Source organism: Dryobates pubescens, chromosome 7 (assembly GCF_014839835.1).
Source record: "Dryobates pubescens isolate bDryPub1 chromosome 7, bDryPub1.pri, whole genome shotgun sequence".
In the NCBI taxonomy this organism is placed as follows: domain Eukaryota; kingdom Metazoa; phylum Chordata; class Aves; order Piciformes; family Picidae; genus Dryobates; species Dryobates pubescens.
Window position 1 is genome coordinate 35083163 of NC_071618.1, and position 18432 is coordinate 35101594.

Genomic DNA, 18432 nt, shown 5'->3' on the forward strand with positions numbered 1-18432 from the left:
AAAAAAGGCCAAAATATCATCAGCTAGGCTATTTATTAGCAGACTAATGTGGATGGAACAGATGAAGGGGGAGAGAGAGGGAAGAGGACAAGAAGTATATTACCACGTCCCCCACTCCCCCAGGATGGTTTGGGTCTGAGGAAGGGTGCTGCTGCTTTGGCTTGGAGGAGATGTCATCCTCCTTGGCTTGTGCTGTCTGCCCTGGAGGAGAGGAGGGAGAGATACCAAAGTCCAAGTCCTTCTCTGAGCAGCCTCTTCAGCTTCATGAGTTGCAGCAGGCAGAACTTAGGACATGGAGAGAGGGTTCCTCCTGGTCTGCTGCCTCGAGGCTACATGGTAATGTCTTTTTCTTCTGTGTCTGTCCTTTTCTCTCTTTGTGTTTTCTTCTCCAGTTTTCTTCTCTTGGGCAGGCATTGCTCAGGTCTTTTATACAGTATTTGACTCACAGGTTTTTTTAGGTATGTGTCCAGGTATTGTCCCCAGGGAATTTTCCTGTGAATTCCTTGTGTGCTTACAGGGGTCCAGTGGAGGGGAGGCATCCGCCTCCTCCTTTGCCTTTTACATGCCCATACACACGATACACATCAGGGGCTAATCCATTGTCCTTTCACCATCCTCCCTTTCCAGGGTAGCTGATGGGTAGAGATGATCTTGTCTATGCACATTCTAGAGAGTCATTATCCAGTGGCATTGTCTGGGAGCAAAGATGATTTTCATCTTTGTTGATTCTCATTAAGAAAGAGAAGATTTAGTCTCTTACACTGTCATAATACCAAAACACTCCTACCCTGGAATGTGACTGTGGAGCACCTGATTTTTGCTGTATGTAATTTCTTTATTTGGTGGCTGGATCAGATTTGAATTTGTAGAAGCATTATTTCAATTATTGCTTGAATAAAATAGCTGAAAACTCTGAAAACTCACCATCCTAGGAAATATCCTCAGGGATTCAAGTAAGTGCATGCTTGAAGAAGATTAGAGTGTATGTACTAACTAGTTCTTCAGGATGGTTTTTTTTCCCCTTTCAATGAACACCTCGTAGTATACTCTGAGTTTGCACTCTTTATTTTTTGGTGGCATTGTTCTTTCACTGAAAATGACTTGAAGCATAGGAATGTCACCATCATTGAAGGTGTTCAGGAGGAGACTTGATAGGGTGCTTGGTTGCATGGTTTAGTTGATTAGGTGGTGTTGGATGATAGGTTGGACATGATGATCTTGAAGGTCTCTTCCAACCTGGTCTATTCTATTCCATTCCATTCCATTCCATTCCATTCCATTCCATTCCATTCCATTCCATTCTATTCTATTGCCTGTGTATCACTCTGCTGTATACCATTTCAGAATTTCTTAAACATTTCTCTTAAACTTTTCTTTATTAAAAAGAAAAAGAAAGGAAAAGAGAAAAAAAAAGCAACACAATCACAAAGCCACAACCTGAAACAAAAGAGCAACAACAAAGCACACACACTCACAAAAAGAACAAGAAGAAAGGCCACAAACCAAATTCAAACCAGCTACACACATGCACAAAAAGGCCAACAAAACCACAACCCTGCTTTACTGTACTGCCAATCATTAGTAGCACTGGTTATTCTAATAACTGAATCTTAGCATTATTTCACAGAATCACAGAATCACCAAGGTTGGAAGAGACCTCAAAGATCATCAAGTCCAACCTGTCACCACAGACCTCATGACTGGACCATGGCACCAAGTGCCATGTCCAATCCCCTCTTGAACACCTCCAGGGATGGTGACTCCACCACCTCCCTGGGCAGCCCATTCCAATGGCTAACAACGCTCAGTAACTACCAATACCTACTCAAAGCAGTCAATCCTTAACGTCTGTGTCCTTAATTTAATGTGAATGTAAAACTCCACAGAGCTGGTATTGTAGAGTTGTCAGTGGTGGCTACCAGTTATGGTCTTAGTTGACAACATGTTGAAATTTGAGAGGTTTTCATCAAGTGAGAGTAGAACTGACATGGTTTGTTGTTTGGGTTTTTTTCCTCCTCTATCATCTTACTTTTCCTTCCTCACACCTAGTTTGGGATCATATCTTTTTTATAAAAGGGTTTAGTTCCTGGGTAGCTCCTGACCTTTTGGTCTGTCCTTGTATTACAGGATGTAGAATTCTTCAAAGGGTATTAATTCCCCAGGCCACAGCAATGCCTTCAGCTGGATGTTTTTCCCTTGCTTAGCTGCTGCTTCTTTTCTTAATGTAAAAGCAGGCTTTTCCCAGTGCTTGAAGTGGTGCTTTTTTGCTCAGTGACTGGCCATTAGTGACCAGTTTATGGTTCTGCAGCTTCAGCTTTCAGCCTGTGCCCATACCTTTCAGGGCCTCAGTGCCATCTAGTTCCTAAAAAGGATTTGTATCATTCACAGTTTCACAGATTTCATCAGGTTGGAAGGGACTTTCAAAGGTCATGTTGTCCAACCCCCCTGCAGTGAGCAGAGGCACCTTCAACTAGATCAGGCTGCCCAGGGCCACATAAAGTCTGATCTTGAATGTCTCCAGGGCCTCAACCATGTCTTTGGGCAGCCTGTTCCAGTATTTTACCACTCTCATTGTAAAGCAGTTCCTCCTGATGTCCAACCTAAATCTACCCTGTTCCAGTTTAAAATCATTGCCTCCCATTTTGTCTCTACAAAACCTTCTAAACAGTCTTTCCCCAGACTTCCTGTAGGTCCCCTTCAAGTATTGAACTGTAGTTAGGTCTTTTTGGAGCCTCTTCTTTTCCAGGCTAAGTGAACAGCCCCAGTTCTTTCAGCCTGTCTTTGTAGGGGAGGTGCTCTGATCATCTTTGTGGCACTCTTTTGGACCCGATCCACCAGGTCCACGTCTCTCTTGTGCTGGAGGACTCAGAGTTGGACACAGTACTCCAGATGAGGTCTCACCAGAGCAGAGTAGATTGGCAGAATCACCTCTCTTGACCATGCTGCTTTAAATGCAGCCCAGGATTTGATCGGCCTGTGGGCAGTGAATACACAATGTTGGCTCATGTCCAGCTTCAGCTGTAGGGATTTCCTCTACCAAGTTTCAGTGGTGGCTATCAGGTTATAGTTTTCTAGCCACACATTAACGTCCAACTCCTGTCTGTTGCCCATGCCGTGTACATTCATGTAGAGGCACTTAGCTGGGCTGTTGGCTGCAGCACTTTCTTAGCAGAGCACCTCTTGAATCCCTTGAGGTGTTTTGTGCTGGCTTTTACTGCCTCAGGAGCCTCCAGTGAGCCAACCCTCTGACTGTCACAGGCTAGCCTAATTTTTCCTCCACACCACCTTTTAACACCTGATCAATGAGTCCCGCTAGTCCCTGGGCAATGACTCCTTCTCTTTCTCAAAGGTAGCTCCAAACTGGTGCCAAGAAGCCTGCTCCTGTGTCATCTAACCCACTTTAAAGAATGCAAAGTTTTGATGCTGATACCAGCCACAGAGCTATGTATTCATGGAATGGATTTGCCTCTTCTTTCCAGTGTCTTTGCTCACAACTGGAAGGCAGGAGAAAAGATAACCTGTGCCCCAGATTCTCTCACTGTCCTAGAGCCCTGAAGTCATCATTCTAGGATTGTTTTTTTAACCACTGGTCTTATTTGTAATGCAGACATTTAGCTTCTCCTAGATTCTCCTATGTAGTTAAAGTTATTTTCTTTGCATTGTTCAGCTTTTATCTGCTTTTGGAAGTTTTGACTGTGTAAGGTGGAGGAAGATGTGATCATTTCTTTGCATAAAAGTGCTCTACATAATTCTGAAGAAGCTGTTACCTGTTTGGAGGGTATTGCTGGCATAGAAGGCCAATGGCATCCTGTCCTGGATCAGGAATAGTGTGGCCAGCAGGAGCAGGGAGGTCATTCTGCCCCTGGACTCAGCACTGGTTAGGCCACATCTTGAGTCCTGTGTCCAGTTCTGGGTCCCTCAGTTTAGGAAAGATGTTGAGTTGCTGGAATGTGTCCAGAGAAGGGCAACAAAGCTGGGGAGCAGTTTGGAGCACAAGCCCTATGAGGAGAGGCTGAGGGAGCTGGGGTTGCTTAGCCTGGAGAAGAGGAGGCTCAGGGGAGACCTTCTTGCTGTCTACAACTCCCTGAAGGGAGGTTGTAGCCAGGTGGGGGTTGGTCTCTTCTCCCAGGCAACCAGCACCAGAACAAGAGGACACAGTCTCAAGCTGCACCAGGGGAGGTTTAGACTAGATGTTAGGAAGAAGTTTGTCACAGATTGGCCATTGGAATGTGCTGCCCAGGGAGGTGGTGGAGTGACTGTCACTGGAGGTGTTTAAGAGGAGACTGGATGAGGCACTTGGTGCCATGGTTGAGTTGACTAGATGGTGTTGGGTAATAGGTTGGACTTAGTGATCTTGAAGGTCTTTTCTAACCTGGTTAATTCTATTCATGTAATTTTTTACTTACAATATTATCAATTCCATCCTAACTTAAAAAGTATGTGAAATCCCTTTTTTTTTCACTAAGCAGTGAATAATATTTGATTCTGTCCTCTAAATACTGTCTGGACTACCAAGTGATGTGGGGTCACTGTTGCTGGGGGGGTTCAGGACGAGGCTTGACAGGATGCTTGGTTGCATGGTTTAGTTGATTGGGTGGTGTTGGATGATAGGTTGGACACGATGATCTTGAAGGTCTCTTCCAACCTGCTTTATTCTAAGTTGAGGTAGACAACATATTCATCATGAGGTGCTTTGTCAGTAAGATTGCTTTCCTTGATTCTGTGAATCAAGCCAGTTCAAACTACCACATACTATCATTCCAAAGGTAAATAGCCAGTGGAAGGGGATCTTTATGTAAGTGCCACTTATCTGCATACTGTTAGCATTCAGATCCATGCTTTCTCATGCTGTTCTGATTCTCAGTGGAAAGCACACCAATCAATTATTTTGATCTTATCACGGTGTAAGGAATTCTATAAGTGTGATAACACCAGCTAAATATATTGTAATATAATTGAGAACTCCATCATTGTGGCATCTTCTTTGTGTCTTACTCTGAACACTATTTAAGTAACAACCTGCTTTAATCAGTAGTTATTTACAAAGGCTGCCCTTTCCTACGCAGAAGCAGTGAAGCCATGCCAAAATGATGCCTTAAACATCCATTCTGTTACTCAGTTTCCCTTTTCTCACAACTGACTCACAATCCAGGTTTCAGTTCATTTAGACAGCTATGACCTTTTTTTTTTTTGTAGTCAATTTTGCAGCATTTATTTTTGCATTATGTTTTGCATTACTTTTTATTGTATTGTTTGTCTGATTTGGGGGAAAAAAAAAGTCTCAGAGACTTTGATGTTTAGACTGGAGAAGAGGAGGCTCAGAGTAGACCTTATTGCTCTCTACAACTACCTGAAGGGTGCTAGTAGCCAGGAGGGGGTTGGTCTCTTCTCCCAAGCAACCACCACCAGAACAAGAGGGCACAGTCTCAAGCTGCACCAGGGGAAGTTTAGGCTGGAGGTGAGGAGAAAGTTTTTCACTGAGTCATTAGCCATTGGAATGGGCTGCCCAGGGGGGTGGTGAGTCATTATCCTTGGAGGTGTTCAAGAGGGGATTGGATGTGGTACTTGGTGCCATGGTTTAGTCATGAGGTCTGTGCTGACAGGTTGGACTTGATGATCTTTGAGGTCACTTCCAACCTTGGTGATTCTGTGATTCTTCAAACATTTGCTACTTTATTACTGTCTGCTAAGTTTTGCAGTATGAATATTTTGATTAGTTCTATAGTGCTCTGCAAGACAGAAGGACACCATGGATTCTAGCACAGACACTTTCAGCAGTGAAAATGGTAAATGTAATTAGGTAATGAAAATTCATGCTTGCCTTTGAAATAAGTTATAAAATCCACAAACCTAGTTGTATTGGTAGGTAGGTATAACTGCCTTATTTTCCCCTGTTTCCATCAAGTTCATAAGGCCTCCATTTTATTAATTTCCTCTCACTGGGAAAAAGGAAAATCAATGCCTCTTCCTCTGAGGAGACTGAAGGGCTGCAAGTATCGCAGATTATAAAACCTTGCCCAAGTTCCATTATAACTGAGATGACATCAGTAGTTCCTAACACATGTCAATAGTGTATTATTTTTAAGTGTTTGTTGGGCTACATCCCTGAAAAACACAAGTTTGGGGCAATAGTAGGTTCATTGATCGATATTGGGCACTAAGGTATGTGTTTTGTCCAACTAAATGTACTGTGAAGAGGTCAAAAGATCTCCTAATGCTATATATGAAGAAATCTTGAGGGTTTAATATTAATAGCCAACAACTGGGTTTGTGTAAAGGTTTTTATTTCTAGTGGGTTTCCTCTTTGGAATTTCAAGTGCTGTGTTCATCTTGGTTCCTCCCTGGTGCTATCACTCTTTTCAGTTGGCCCATGACTGCCTCTGCTTATCCTCAAATTGGATCCTTTTCACCAAGAGGATTCCTGAGGTCACCTTTTATTATTTAAAATTATTTTTAAGGATAACACTTACACTATGAAGCCAGTTGGAAATAAATCTGTTCCATAACTGTGAGGAGTGCAACTTCTTCCTCTTCCATTAAAATAACAATGAGCAGAAAGAGTTGTGGGACCATATAACATTGCCTGCTCAGTACTTACTCAGAATCATAGAATGACTAGCAGGAGCAGGGAAGTCATTCTGCCCCTGTACTCAGCACTGGTGAGACCACACCTTGAGTACTGTGTCCATTTCTGGGCCCTTCAGTTTAAGAAGGTTGTTGAGTTGCTGGAACGTGTCCAGAGAAGGGCAACAAAGCTGGTGAGCAGTTTGGAGCACAAGCCCTGTGAGGAGAGGCTGAGGGAGGTGGGGTTGCTTAGCCTGGAGAAGAGGAGGCTCAGGGGAGACCTTCTTGCTGTCTACAACTCCCTGAAGTGAGGTTGTAGCCAGGTGGGGGCTGGTTTCTTCTCCCAGAAAGAGTGATTGGCTGCCCAGGGAGGTGGTGGAGTCACCATCAGTGGAAGTGTTCAGGAGGAAGAGACTGGATGGGGTGGTTGGTGCCATGGTTTAGTTGATTAGATGGTGTTGGGTGATAGGTTGGACTCGATGATCTCAAAGGTCTTTTCCAACCTGGTTAATTCTATTCTATTCTCTTCTACTCATGTTAGTACTAAGTGGGTAGTTCACACTAAGCCCATGGCAAGCTTGGAGAGTAGATCTAATTTTGATTTATGCCAATTAAAAGGAAAAAAAAGTCCTATGTATGAGGAATGAGTTGTGCCAGACATTAACCACAAATCCACTGGAAAGGACTTGTCACCGGATGTGTCACTAAGTATGGAGGTTGTTTTTCAGCTGCAATTGTATTGTCTTGACAGTGAAGTATAAATCTGAGTAAATTGCTGAGAACAGATGGTCCCTCCAGAATAATTGTCACATTTATACTTGAAAATGGTACAGAGAATGATAAAATAAAGGTATGTTCAATTAAAAAATAAGTAAATCTGGCCTGAGAAACAACATGTGATAAATCTGTAGAAGCCACAGCAAAAGCTTAGATACAGCAAAACCTTAGTAAGTCTCACACTGTGGGATGTTCAGGGATATTTTTAGTGCAAAAAAGGTAAAGCTGATCTGAATGTTTATTAATTAAAACAGGACCAATAGTCATAAGTCATATTCTAATAAGATCTCAAAGGTGCTAAATCTTCTGAAGCATGGAGGTGTAGTGCATGAATTTGTTGGCAACCCACAGGCTCAGAATGCAGCAGCTGCTATTTGTTTTTACTAAGCAGTAGCTCCAAAAGAACAAGAGCTTTAGAAGAAACAATTATTTTTCTTTCTGATTTTTTTTTTTTTTTATTTAGAAGCTTTGGAGATAGTAGCTGAAAGGCATTTGTGAAACTGAGGTTTACACAAAGCCTCTGAAAAAATAAGTAGCAGCTGTATTTGAGAGCGAAATAGTCAAAACAAACTGAACTGTTGAAAAAATTAAGGCTTATTAAAGTAATGTCTGTAGATAAATATTCTCATAAGATTTGTCATTTATGTTGTAGCAGTAGAACTTCTAAACAAATGTGAAAAGAATGGTGCAAACTTAAAATGTCATTATCATAAAAAACCCTAATTGCAATCTCTGGGGCCATCATTGGGGTTAAGAGCTCTACCGTTTATGCAGATAGGAGGAGGTTTAATTTCGTACTCCAAGTACTGCCTCGCATCTCCTCCATAAGGAGGTAGACATCAGAGCTTTCTTTAAGCTCTCACTCCTGCTATGTGTAAATCCTTTTAGGCTTTCTGGTTGCTCTGAATCATCAAAAGTTTCCTCTCTCAAGTTGCAGAGGAGGGGAGGAATAAATACCAAAGCGTACCCTCCAATGCTTTTATTTTTACCTCCCTTAGTCCGAGATCGTAAAAAAGCCAAGAACCTCCTCTGTAATTGCTGGAAAGCTAGCAGAAAAGAAGGTCATGTCTCTGAGTCTTCCTTCAAACTGACTCTACTGCTGCTTCTATTTCTATGCTGTTCACTGTGACACTTATCTTCACTCAGCAATACCTCAGTGGTTGTACAGAGGTATAGTCTTGTTACTGCATGCCAAAATATTCTTGCTGAGAAGCTTACTGACAGAAGTGACTTGATTTCTCTGACAGCTTCTATCCATTGGAAGCTATTAAATGCAAATACAAAGTCTTTGCATCACAAAGTGCTGGATTCAGACAGAGACCATTCCATTCATATTCTATGCCATTGCATATTTGTCTTGTCCTTGCTTGATACCGGCTACTAGTGCAGGAAGGGTGCAGGTCTAGGTGGGCCTTTCATCTGACCCTCCTAAGTATTAATGTGCATTTACAGCTGCCCAAACAAAAAGTGTCTCACCTATCCAAATCTGTCCAGGAGCTTGGCTTTGACTAAGGTCAGTCATGTAATCCAGTCAGAATTTTGTCACTCTACTTCAGCCCCTCATCTCTGTAGCACAATTGTCAGTATGAGTGGTCATTCTGTGTATTTTCTGATTTATAGGTTATTTATAAATATGAATGGAAATAGTAATGTCTTTCCATGTGCTCAATGAACTCTTTCAGAAGCACATGCTGACCAAGAGACAAGTTGTGACTCAACCACCTCCCTGGGCAGCCCATTCCAATGCCTCACCACTCTCCATGAAATATTTTTTCCTAATGTCTGGTCTGAACCTACCCAGTCACAGCTTGAGGCTATTCCCTCTTGTTCTACCACTAATTACCTGTGAGAAGAAACCATCACCAACCTCTCCACAATGTCCTTTCAGGTAGTTGAAGAGAGCAATGAGGTCTCTCCTCAGCCTCCTCTTTTTCAAACTAAACAGCCCCAGCTCCTTCAGTCACTCTTCATCAGATTCATTCTCCAGGCCCTTCACCAGCTTTGTTGCCCTCCTCTGCACTTGCTCCAGCATCTCACCATATCTCCTGTATTGAGGTGCCCCAAACTGAATACAGTGCTGGAGGATTTCTAATACAAGCCAGGATGCCCTTGGTTTTCTTGGCCATCTGGGCACACTGCTTGACCATTTTCAGTTGCTTGTCGATTAGAACCCTCAGGTCCATTTCTGCCAGACAGCTCTCCAGCCACACTTTCCCAAGCCTGTAGCGTTGCTTGGGGTTGTTGTGACCCAACTGCAGGACCTGGCATTTGGCCTTGTTGAAGCTCATCCTGTTAATGTTGGCTCATTGATCCAATCTATCCAAGTCCCTCTGTAGAGCCTCCCTACCCTCATGCAGATCAACACTCCTACCTGACTTGGTGTCATCTGCAAACTTACTGATGTCACACTCTATGTCTTCATCAAGGTCATCAATAAAGATATTAAACAGAAGTGGTCCCAACACTGAGCCCTGAGGAGCACCACTTGTGACCGGCTGCCAGCTGGATTTAACTCCATTGACTACCACTCTTTGGGCCTGTTCATCCAGCCAGTGCTTTATCCAGCAGAGTGTGTGCTCATCCAAGCCACAAGCAGACAGTTTGTCCTTGAGAACTCTGTGGGAAACAGTGTCAAATGCTTTTCAGAAGTCTAGGTAGACAATATCCACAGCCTTTCCCTCACCCAACAGTCAGGTCCTCTTCTCGTAGATGATCAGGTTGGTCAGGCAGGACCTGCCCTTTGTACACCCATGCTGACAGGGCCTGATCCCCTGGTTGTTCTCTCTATGTCATCTAATTGAGATGATCTTCTCCATGACCTTCCCTGGTACTGAGGTCAGACTGACAGGTCTATAGTTTCCTGCATCCTTTCTTCCTTTCTTGTAGCTGGGGGTTAAATTTGCTACCTTCCAGTCCATTGGGAGCTCCCCAGTTAGCCAGGACTCTGGGTAAATAATGGAAAGTGGCTTGGTGAGCACATCTGCCGACTCCTTCATCACCCCTGGGTGTAGCCCATCAGGCCCCATGGACTTGTGTGTGTCTGAGTGGTGGAGCAGATCACTGACCACTTCCTCATTTTTTTTCACCATACATAAACCTGCTCATGGTGTATTTTGTCCCATCATCCAGGTTACAAAATACTGGCTCCATTAGCAGGTTCTGTTGATTATTCTATAAGTCAAATTAACTGTGGGAAAACTTTTTGGGGATCTCTCTCTCAGAAAAGCTGACTTTAGCAAACTTTACTGGACCTGAAATCAATAAATAGGGTGGCGGATAATCTTTGTGGAAAGTGACTTTACCCTGCCTTTCTTCATTTTTAAAATTAAAAAGGGGATTTTGTAGACTCAAAACAAACATCAGAAGTTTATACATTCTTATTACAAAGTTCAAAATTAACTGATTTTACTATCAATCCCATTACCTAAATGGGAAGCTGTGATCCAGCTGAGATTCAGAAATAGGTGACCTTATTGCTCTCTACAGCTTCCTGAAGGGAGGTTGTAGACAGGTAGGGGTTGGTCTCTTCTCCCAGGCAGCCAGCACCAGAACAAGAGGACACAGTCTCAAGCTGCGCCAGGGGAGGTTTAGGCTGGATGTCAGGAAGAAGTTCTATACAGAGAGAGTGATTGCCCATTGGAATGGGCTGCCTGGGGAGGTGGTGGAGTCACCATCATTGGAGGTGTTCAGGAGGAGACTTGATGGGGTGCTTGGTGCCATGGTTTAGTTGATTAGGTGGGTTGGATTGGTTGAGGGGTTGGACGCGATGATCTTGAAGGTCTCTTCCAACCTGGTCTGGTCTATTCTATTCTATTCTATTCTATTCTATTCTATTCCTACATCTCTGGTACAGAACCAATTCTAAAACCAGTTTACCTTTTGTTTTGTTATGCTGTGAGTTATCTTGTGGAAATCAAAACTGATACAGTTACCAACATTAATTTCTTCAACTGATTTGAAAGGGAGACCTGTCTTCCAGGGATTGTGAAGGATGGATACTTAGTTTGCATTTCACTTGTTTTGAGGTCTTGAGCTCTTTGGGACGTACTTCCATTCATGTGCCCAGAGTCAAAATCTATCTATTTCTGTTCCATATAAACCCTTTATGACAACTTAATGATGGAACAGTTTCAAGAAAAGAAAACAAGACAGCATGAAAACCACTCTCCTCAGCTGTAAGATATATAGTATAGGTTCATCAGTCATTAGGGGAAATCTGAGTCTTTTATAGTACACTTTGTCTAGGGCTGTGAAGCACTAGCAAAGACTTATTGCTTTGTGTTATCTGTCAGTAAGAAATGTAACTCTTCTGATTTAGCCCTATGAGGAGAGGCTGAGGGAGCTGGGGTTGTTTAGCCTGGAGAAGAGGAGGCTCAGGGGTGACATCATTGCCTTCTACAACTACCTGAAAGGTGGTTGTGGCCAGGAAGGGGTTGGTCTCTTCTCCCAGGCAACCAGCACCAGAACAAGGGGACACAGTCTCAAGCTGTGCCAGGGGAAGTTTAGACTCAAGGTGAGGAGAAAGTTATTTACCGGGAGAGTTGTTCGTCATTGGAATGTGCTGCCCAGGGAGGTGGTGGAGTCACTGTCCCTGGAGGTGTTCAAGAGGAGATTGGACGTGGCACTTGGTGCCATGGTCTAGTCATGAGGTCTGTGGAGACAGGTTGGACTCGATGATCCTCGAGGTCTCTTCCAACCTTAGTTATACTGTGATACTGTGATTTACTGTGAGACTGTTTATGTGATTCCTGTGAGGTACAAGCCTGTGCTCTGCTTTTGGGAAGGGCTAGTGTGTGTCATTCAACTGGAGTCACTGCTGAGGAAGGACAAGTGAGTAGTGGTATTTCTGGTAAAAGTTGGACTTCATGCTTCTAAATTCTATAACTGACCTTTCAGTCAGTCCATGCAAGGGACACTAATTCTGCTTTACATCTGTGCACTGGCAGCTTTGTTTTCCTTGCTGTAATCTAGAGAAATGTGTTTCCAGAATTTCAAGGTCAGAGGAACCCCTGTGTTCTGAGTCAGGGTTATTGTGTGTGCATCATTATAGAAACTCAAACTGACGGCCATGTAATACTTCAGTCATGAGGATTATCTGATTGGTGCTATAGCTTTTAACCAGAAAAAGTACAAAGTATTAGAGCAAGTTCAAGCTGAAGTGTGTATATACTGTGCATTTTCTGGACAAAGATACCTCTAACATCCACCCACAATTTCATTGTGACATTGCATCTGAATTTCACTGGAGTGAAGAGTTTAGGTGGTCACATTGTTAAATGATTTGAAAGCTTCCCTTCTCTGGACATTAAGATTGCTTTGTATTTTTATGTCGACAATATAAGAGCCTTCAAAAAGTCTCCTGACCTTTTCATATGAAAGGCTGAGAGAAGTTGTTGCATGTCAATACCGTGAATACTTCAGGGAATCTGACTGCCTGAGACTCAGTAACAGAAAAGGTGGGACAGCTTCCAAAACACTGGCTCTAACTTCTGCACTGATGGCTTAAATTATCTGCCTTTCTCTGATCTACTCTTCTGCTCTCTGTGCTCAGGTCACTCAACACTAAAGCCTTAATCTTGTGATGTTGTTCAGAGAATGGTCTTTCAATTTCTACTCAGATGGAGACCTTCAGTCAGCTGAGATTATACTGGTCAAAATCAATCATTATTCAAACAAGCATATAAGACTTTTTATGATGTCTTGATAGTAAAGCTATGATGGTAGCAAAGTTAAAATATGTATCTTCTTCTTCTTCACCGTATGTGAATAGTGTGGAAAAATCTCTGCTATCATTATTCCAAGCCTTGCATTCACGTGCCTCAGAGATTTTTGTGCCTTAAAGCAGAAGACATGATGCAGTTAAATCTGGAAGAAGGCTGCAAAGGGATTAAATTTCACTTGATCAAAAAAACTGAGTATAGTGTATGTGACTTGAATTGTGTCCTGCATTTTGCATTCTAGACAAACAATAATAAAATTATTCGGTTTTGATACCTAGTGAATTGTGAGATCAGAGAAGAAATATAAGTGGAATAACTTTGGCACTCCACGTTTGTTTCTCGACAATATGAAAGCTTGACTACTGCCATGAAGTTACTTCAAAGATAATATAAAGAAAATTTAAATCTTTGCTAATTCAGATAACTTCATGAGTAGAATAGAATAAACCAGGTTGGAAGAGACCTTCAAGATCATCACATCGAAACTATCATCCAACACCACCTAATCAACTGAACCATGCAACCAAGCACCCTATCAAGTCTCCTCCTGAACACCTCCAATGATGGTGACTCCACCACCTCCCTGGGCAGCCCATTCCAATGGGCAATCACTCTCACCTCCAACCTAAACCTCCCCTGGCGCAGCTTGAGACTGTGTCCTCTTGTTCTGGTGCTGGTTGCCTGGGAGAAGAGACCAACCTCTGCCTGTCTACAACCTCCCTTAAGGTAGTTGTAGAGAGCAATAAGGTCACCCCTGAGTCTTCTCTTCTCCAGGCTAAGCAACCCCAGCTCCCTCAGCCTCTCCTCACAGGGCTTGTGTTCCAAACCCTTCACCAACTTTGTTGCCCTTCTCTGGACACATTCCGGCAAGTCAACATCCTTCCTAAACCAAGGGGCCCAGAACTGGACACAGAACTCATGGTGTGGCCTAACCAGTGCAGCGTACAGGGGCAGAATGACCTCCCTGCTCCTGCTGGCACCCTTTTCCTTCTGTTACTGCTATGAAATATTAAAGTCCATTTTTAATTTGTCTAAGTTGTGCAGATGAAGCTTAGAATTCAGAAGTGAGCTTGTTAGGAGCTGATCCTTTCTATTACCTGGAGTGTAACAAAAAGCTGTTTGTAACTGCAAAGCCATAAATGGATCCCAGTGGAAAATTACAGTCCTGGTAGATAAATCTCTAAAGTATACAGACTGAGTAGGCAAATCAACAGAGGCCATGCTAGAGAATTCTTTGATTTTTTGAAGTTGATTAGTATTTTCTTCACCTTTTGTTTTTTTGAGAGAGAGAGTTGTAGCTGAATAAAGCTTTGATTCCTTGAAAGAGGAAATGCACATGCTATTATATATGCACTCCACTGAACTTCTGGAGTTCTAGTGTGGAGTGTTATGGTTTAGTTTGTACTGGACTCACAAAAAGGAATTGTAAAAATGAAACATTTTTCATCCCAAGTAATCCTGTTGCATCAGCCTTATTTTAAAGCCCTATTCCTAATGATATTTGTGATTTATCATGGCTATGGATACAGCTCCTGGAATTGTGGTATAGGTAATTTGTACCTTAATAAGTACATAGAATGCATGACTCATTAACAAATGCAGTGTCTGTTGATACCACCATAAGATGAAGTTGTACTGTAAAGCTGATACTCAGAGCACTGAGGGAATAAGGGTCTCTGCTATTCCTAACATTTTTAAAGATGCAATTCTGAAATTAGGTAGTTTATATCAGATTTGGTTCTGAAATGTCAAGGGCAAAACCTAGCAGCCATTTTTACAGGCTTTCTTCTGCATTAAGTGATGTTTAAGAGGCTGTTATGAGAGTTTTAATTGGATATAATAAAAAAAAATATTTAAATCTTCTATTCTGCAGTTGAAGGAAAAGACATAATTTATATCACAGAAGGGTATATTTCTCTAAGGAATTATTGTGGATCATGTAGATTTCTGCAAGCCAGCTGGACTTACTAGTTCCAAAATGTCAAAAGATTGATACACTTGACTAATTAGGAAGCCAGCTAGGATTGGTGATGGCAGTCTGCAGCAGCTTGTGAAAGCTGATTTAAAGGTCCCATGGGAAGTGTTAATATTGATCAATATTTGTGACTCTCATACTATCACTGTAGCAATGCTGAATGCAGTTTTCCCAGGGCAATTTAAAAGATTTCTAAAATACTACATGATGCACTTTCATTTATAAAACTTTCTGTCCAAAAATAGAATAGAATAGAATTAACCAGGTTGGAAAAGACCTTCGAGATCATCGAGTCTAACCTATCATCCAACACTATCTAATCAACTAAACCATGACACCAAGCGCCCTATCCAATCTCTTCCTAAACACCCCCAGGGATGGTGACTCCACCACCTCCCCAGGCAGCCCATTCCAATGGGCAATCACTCTCTCTGTGTAGAACTTCTTCCTAACCTCCAGCCTAAACCTCCCCAGGTGCAGTTTGAGACTGTGTCCTCTTGTTCTGTTGGTGGTTGCCTGGGAGAAGAGACCAACCCCCTCAGCTACAACCTCCCTTCAGGAAGTTGTAGAGAGAATAAGGTCTCCCCTGAACCTCCTCTTCTCCAGGCTAAGCAACCCCAGCTCCCTCAGCCTCTCCTCATAGGGCTTGTGCTCCAATCAGACAATGCTGTAGATAGTATGGGTATTAATAGCCAGCTGTGTGATGTCACAGAAGGGGTCACAGTCAACTGTTGACATGGGCATCAAAAAAAAATAATAAAATTGGAGCATAACTGAAGACACAGGAGTTTGAAAATTAGGCCTTCTGCATGTTTTAAGTACTTAGATTATTAATTATGAGTGTTTGCAGTGGCTAACTTAGTTTAATGCATGCTGGAAAATTACTAAAGTTTTTTTTTAATTCAAGTTTCTATATAGTCCAGTTTTTCTTCTGTGAGGCTGAAAGGTCAGTAATTTGCAGGGGTCTCTTTTCTACCCTTTTTAAAAATGGGCACAGGGATTTTACCTGACTGCCATGACTTTTCTTGTATTATGCAGAGTGGCTTTGCAACTATATCAGCCAATTAATTCTGTAGAAATTACACATCTAAGTGCAGGGTTCTACACATTAGCCACAAGAACCCCATGCAGTGCTACAGGCAGGGGTCAGAATGGCTAGAGAGAGGCCAGGCAGAAAGGGACCTGTGGGTACTGGTTGATAGTAGGCTGAACATGAGCCAGGAGTATGCCCAGGTGGCCAAGAAGGCCAATGGCATCCTGGCCTGTGTCAGGTACAGTGTGGCCAGCAGGAGCAGGGAGGTCATTCTGCCCCTGGACTCAGCACTGGTTAGGCCACACCTTGAGTCCTGTGTCCAGTTCTGGGCCTCTCAGTTTAGGAAAGATGTTGAGTTGCTGGAACGTGTCCAGAGAAGGTCAGCAAAGCTGCTGAGGGGTTTGGACTACAAGCCCTGTGAGGTGAGGCTGAGGGAGCTGGGGATGCTTAGCCTGGAGAAGAGGAGGCTCAGGGGAGACCTTCTTTCTGTCTCCAACTCCCCTCAGGGAGGTTGTAGCCAGGTGGGCGTTGGTCTCTTCTCCCAGGCAGCCAGCACCAGAACAAGAGGACACAGTCTCAAGCTGCAGCTGGGGAGGTTTAGGCTGGATGTTAGGAAGAAGTTATTCACAGAAAGAGTGATTGCCCATTGGAATGGGCTGCCTGGGGAGGTGGTGGAGTCCCCATCATTGGAGGTGTTGAGGAGGAGACTTGATGGGGTGCTTGGTGCCACGGTTGAGTTGGTTAGATAGTGTTGGATGATAGTTTGGATATGATGATCTCAAAGGTCTCTTCCAACCTGGTCTATTCTATTCTATTCTATTCTATTCTAATTAACAAAAATGAAAGGACAGGGGGAAAAGTAGGCAAGAGGAGCAGAAGTGCTAACTAAATGCAATTTCACAAAATCAGATTTTAAAGTAAGCTATTTTGGTCCTTCTATAAACAATGAAGAATAATAATAACAATGTAATGGAGACAATGACAGAAATGTTCATGAAAATGTAATTGAAATTTGGGTCAATGTTAGGGAGCATTTGTTGTGAGTTTTATATATGTTTATATTTGTATTTCTGTATAAGATTTTAGTTTATAAATGCTTATTGTTCTATGAGGAGATTACCATTATGTGACTTTAAGCTCTACTTGAAGGAATTTTGTCTTTAATTTGTGGACATGAAAGCTCAAATTTTGTGACAGTTATTTTTTAATGTTTTTTAAATGATTTGCATAATCTCAATTCTCCAGACCTTGTGCCTCTTTTTGTTTTACTTTCTTCTGCTGCTTGGAGAAGATATCCAGACTTAGGGTTCTCAGAAACTAAATTAGATTCAACTCTTGACTTAGCAGTAAAATAATGAAAGTAAAGGAGTTTCTAGAACATGGTATTTGGCTCAGGCTGGTTTCACAGTACTTTGTAAGACCTTCCTCTCTGCAACTTTGAGCTTTTTTTGTCTGTATTTTTTTTGTTGCCCTTGAAAATACTTACCTTGGGAAGATGCTCGAATTCTTTAATAATTACTGAAGACAGAATTTGAGGGAAACAAGTAGAAATATTATTGTATAGCAACGCTTCCCATCATATTTTTTATCCCCCTTAGTCATGTCTGAAAGGTTGCCTTGCTTCCTTAGTCCAGCATCTTCAGAATTCCTTAATTTAGTGGTTTGGCTAGTTTAGATCCTGATTTCAATATGTACTGTTAGGAATGACTGCAGAATATTTGCTGTTAGGAATGACTTCAGAATCCTGTCATGTGTCTGTGTCTGTGTTGTGTGTTGGCCCTAGGGAGTTTTGCCCAGTGAGGCATAATGGGGTTTCTATCATATAATTCTTTATTTCTCTGTGGTGATTTTTCATCATATAGTAAGTCCTGGAGTTGTGCTCTCTGTTCTCCCAGGCATAAGCAAAGGGGTTATCGAGGTTCAGAAATCTAACAGTTTCTGGTGTGTTTGAGGAAATAAAAGTAGGTTATTTGATGCTTGCATTTAATTATAATCTCATAGTAACTGTCATAGTTCTTTTGGGGAATGTTATAGATACATGTGTAATATAATGAATAGATTTTTCCTGAACTAACATCATGTAATATTAGCCAGAGGTTATTAAACAGAAGTGAAAGTCCCTTTTGATCAAGCTACCTATGGATACCACTCTGTATCCTATCCACTCCAACATTGTCCACTCAGCTTCTTGCTGAGAAAGAGTTTCAATTTTTTGTAACAATAGCTGCAATGATTTCTTGTTTAATATAGCAAGTAATTTAAGAGACAGCTTTTGAAAGCTGATATGAAATTGTTTATTTACAGTTGCAAAAGGGTACTGGAATGAAAATGTAAATGAAATGGCATTTCACCTAAAACTATGC

At 42.2% G+C, this 18432-nt stretch overlaps 1 protein-coding gene across 1 annotated transcript in view; it reads left to right on the forward strand.

The window, feature by feature from the left end:
• DIAPH3 (diaphanous related formin 3) overlaps positions 1-18432 on the forward strand; it is a 277885-nt gene that overhangs the window by 184315 nt on the left and 75138 nt on the right. The gene's annotated exons all lie outside the window — the stretch shown is intronic.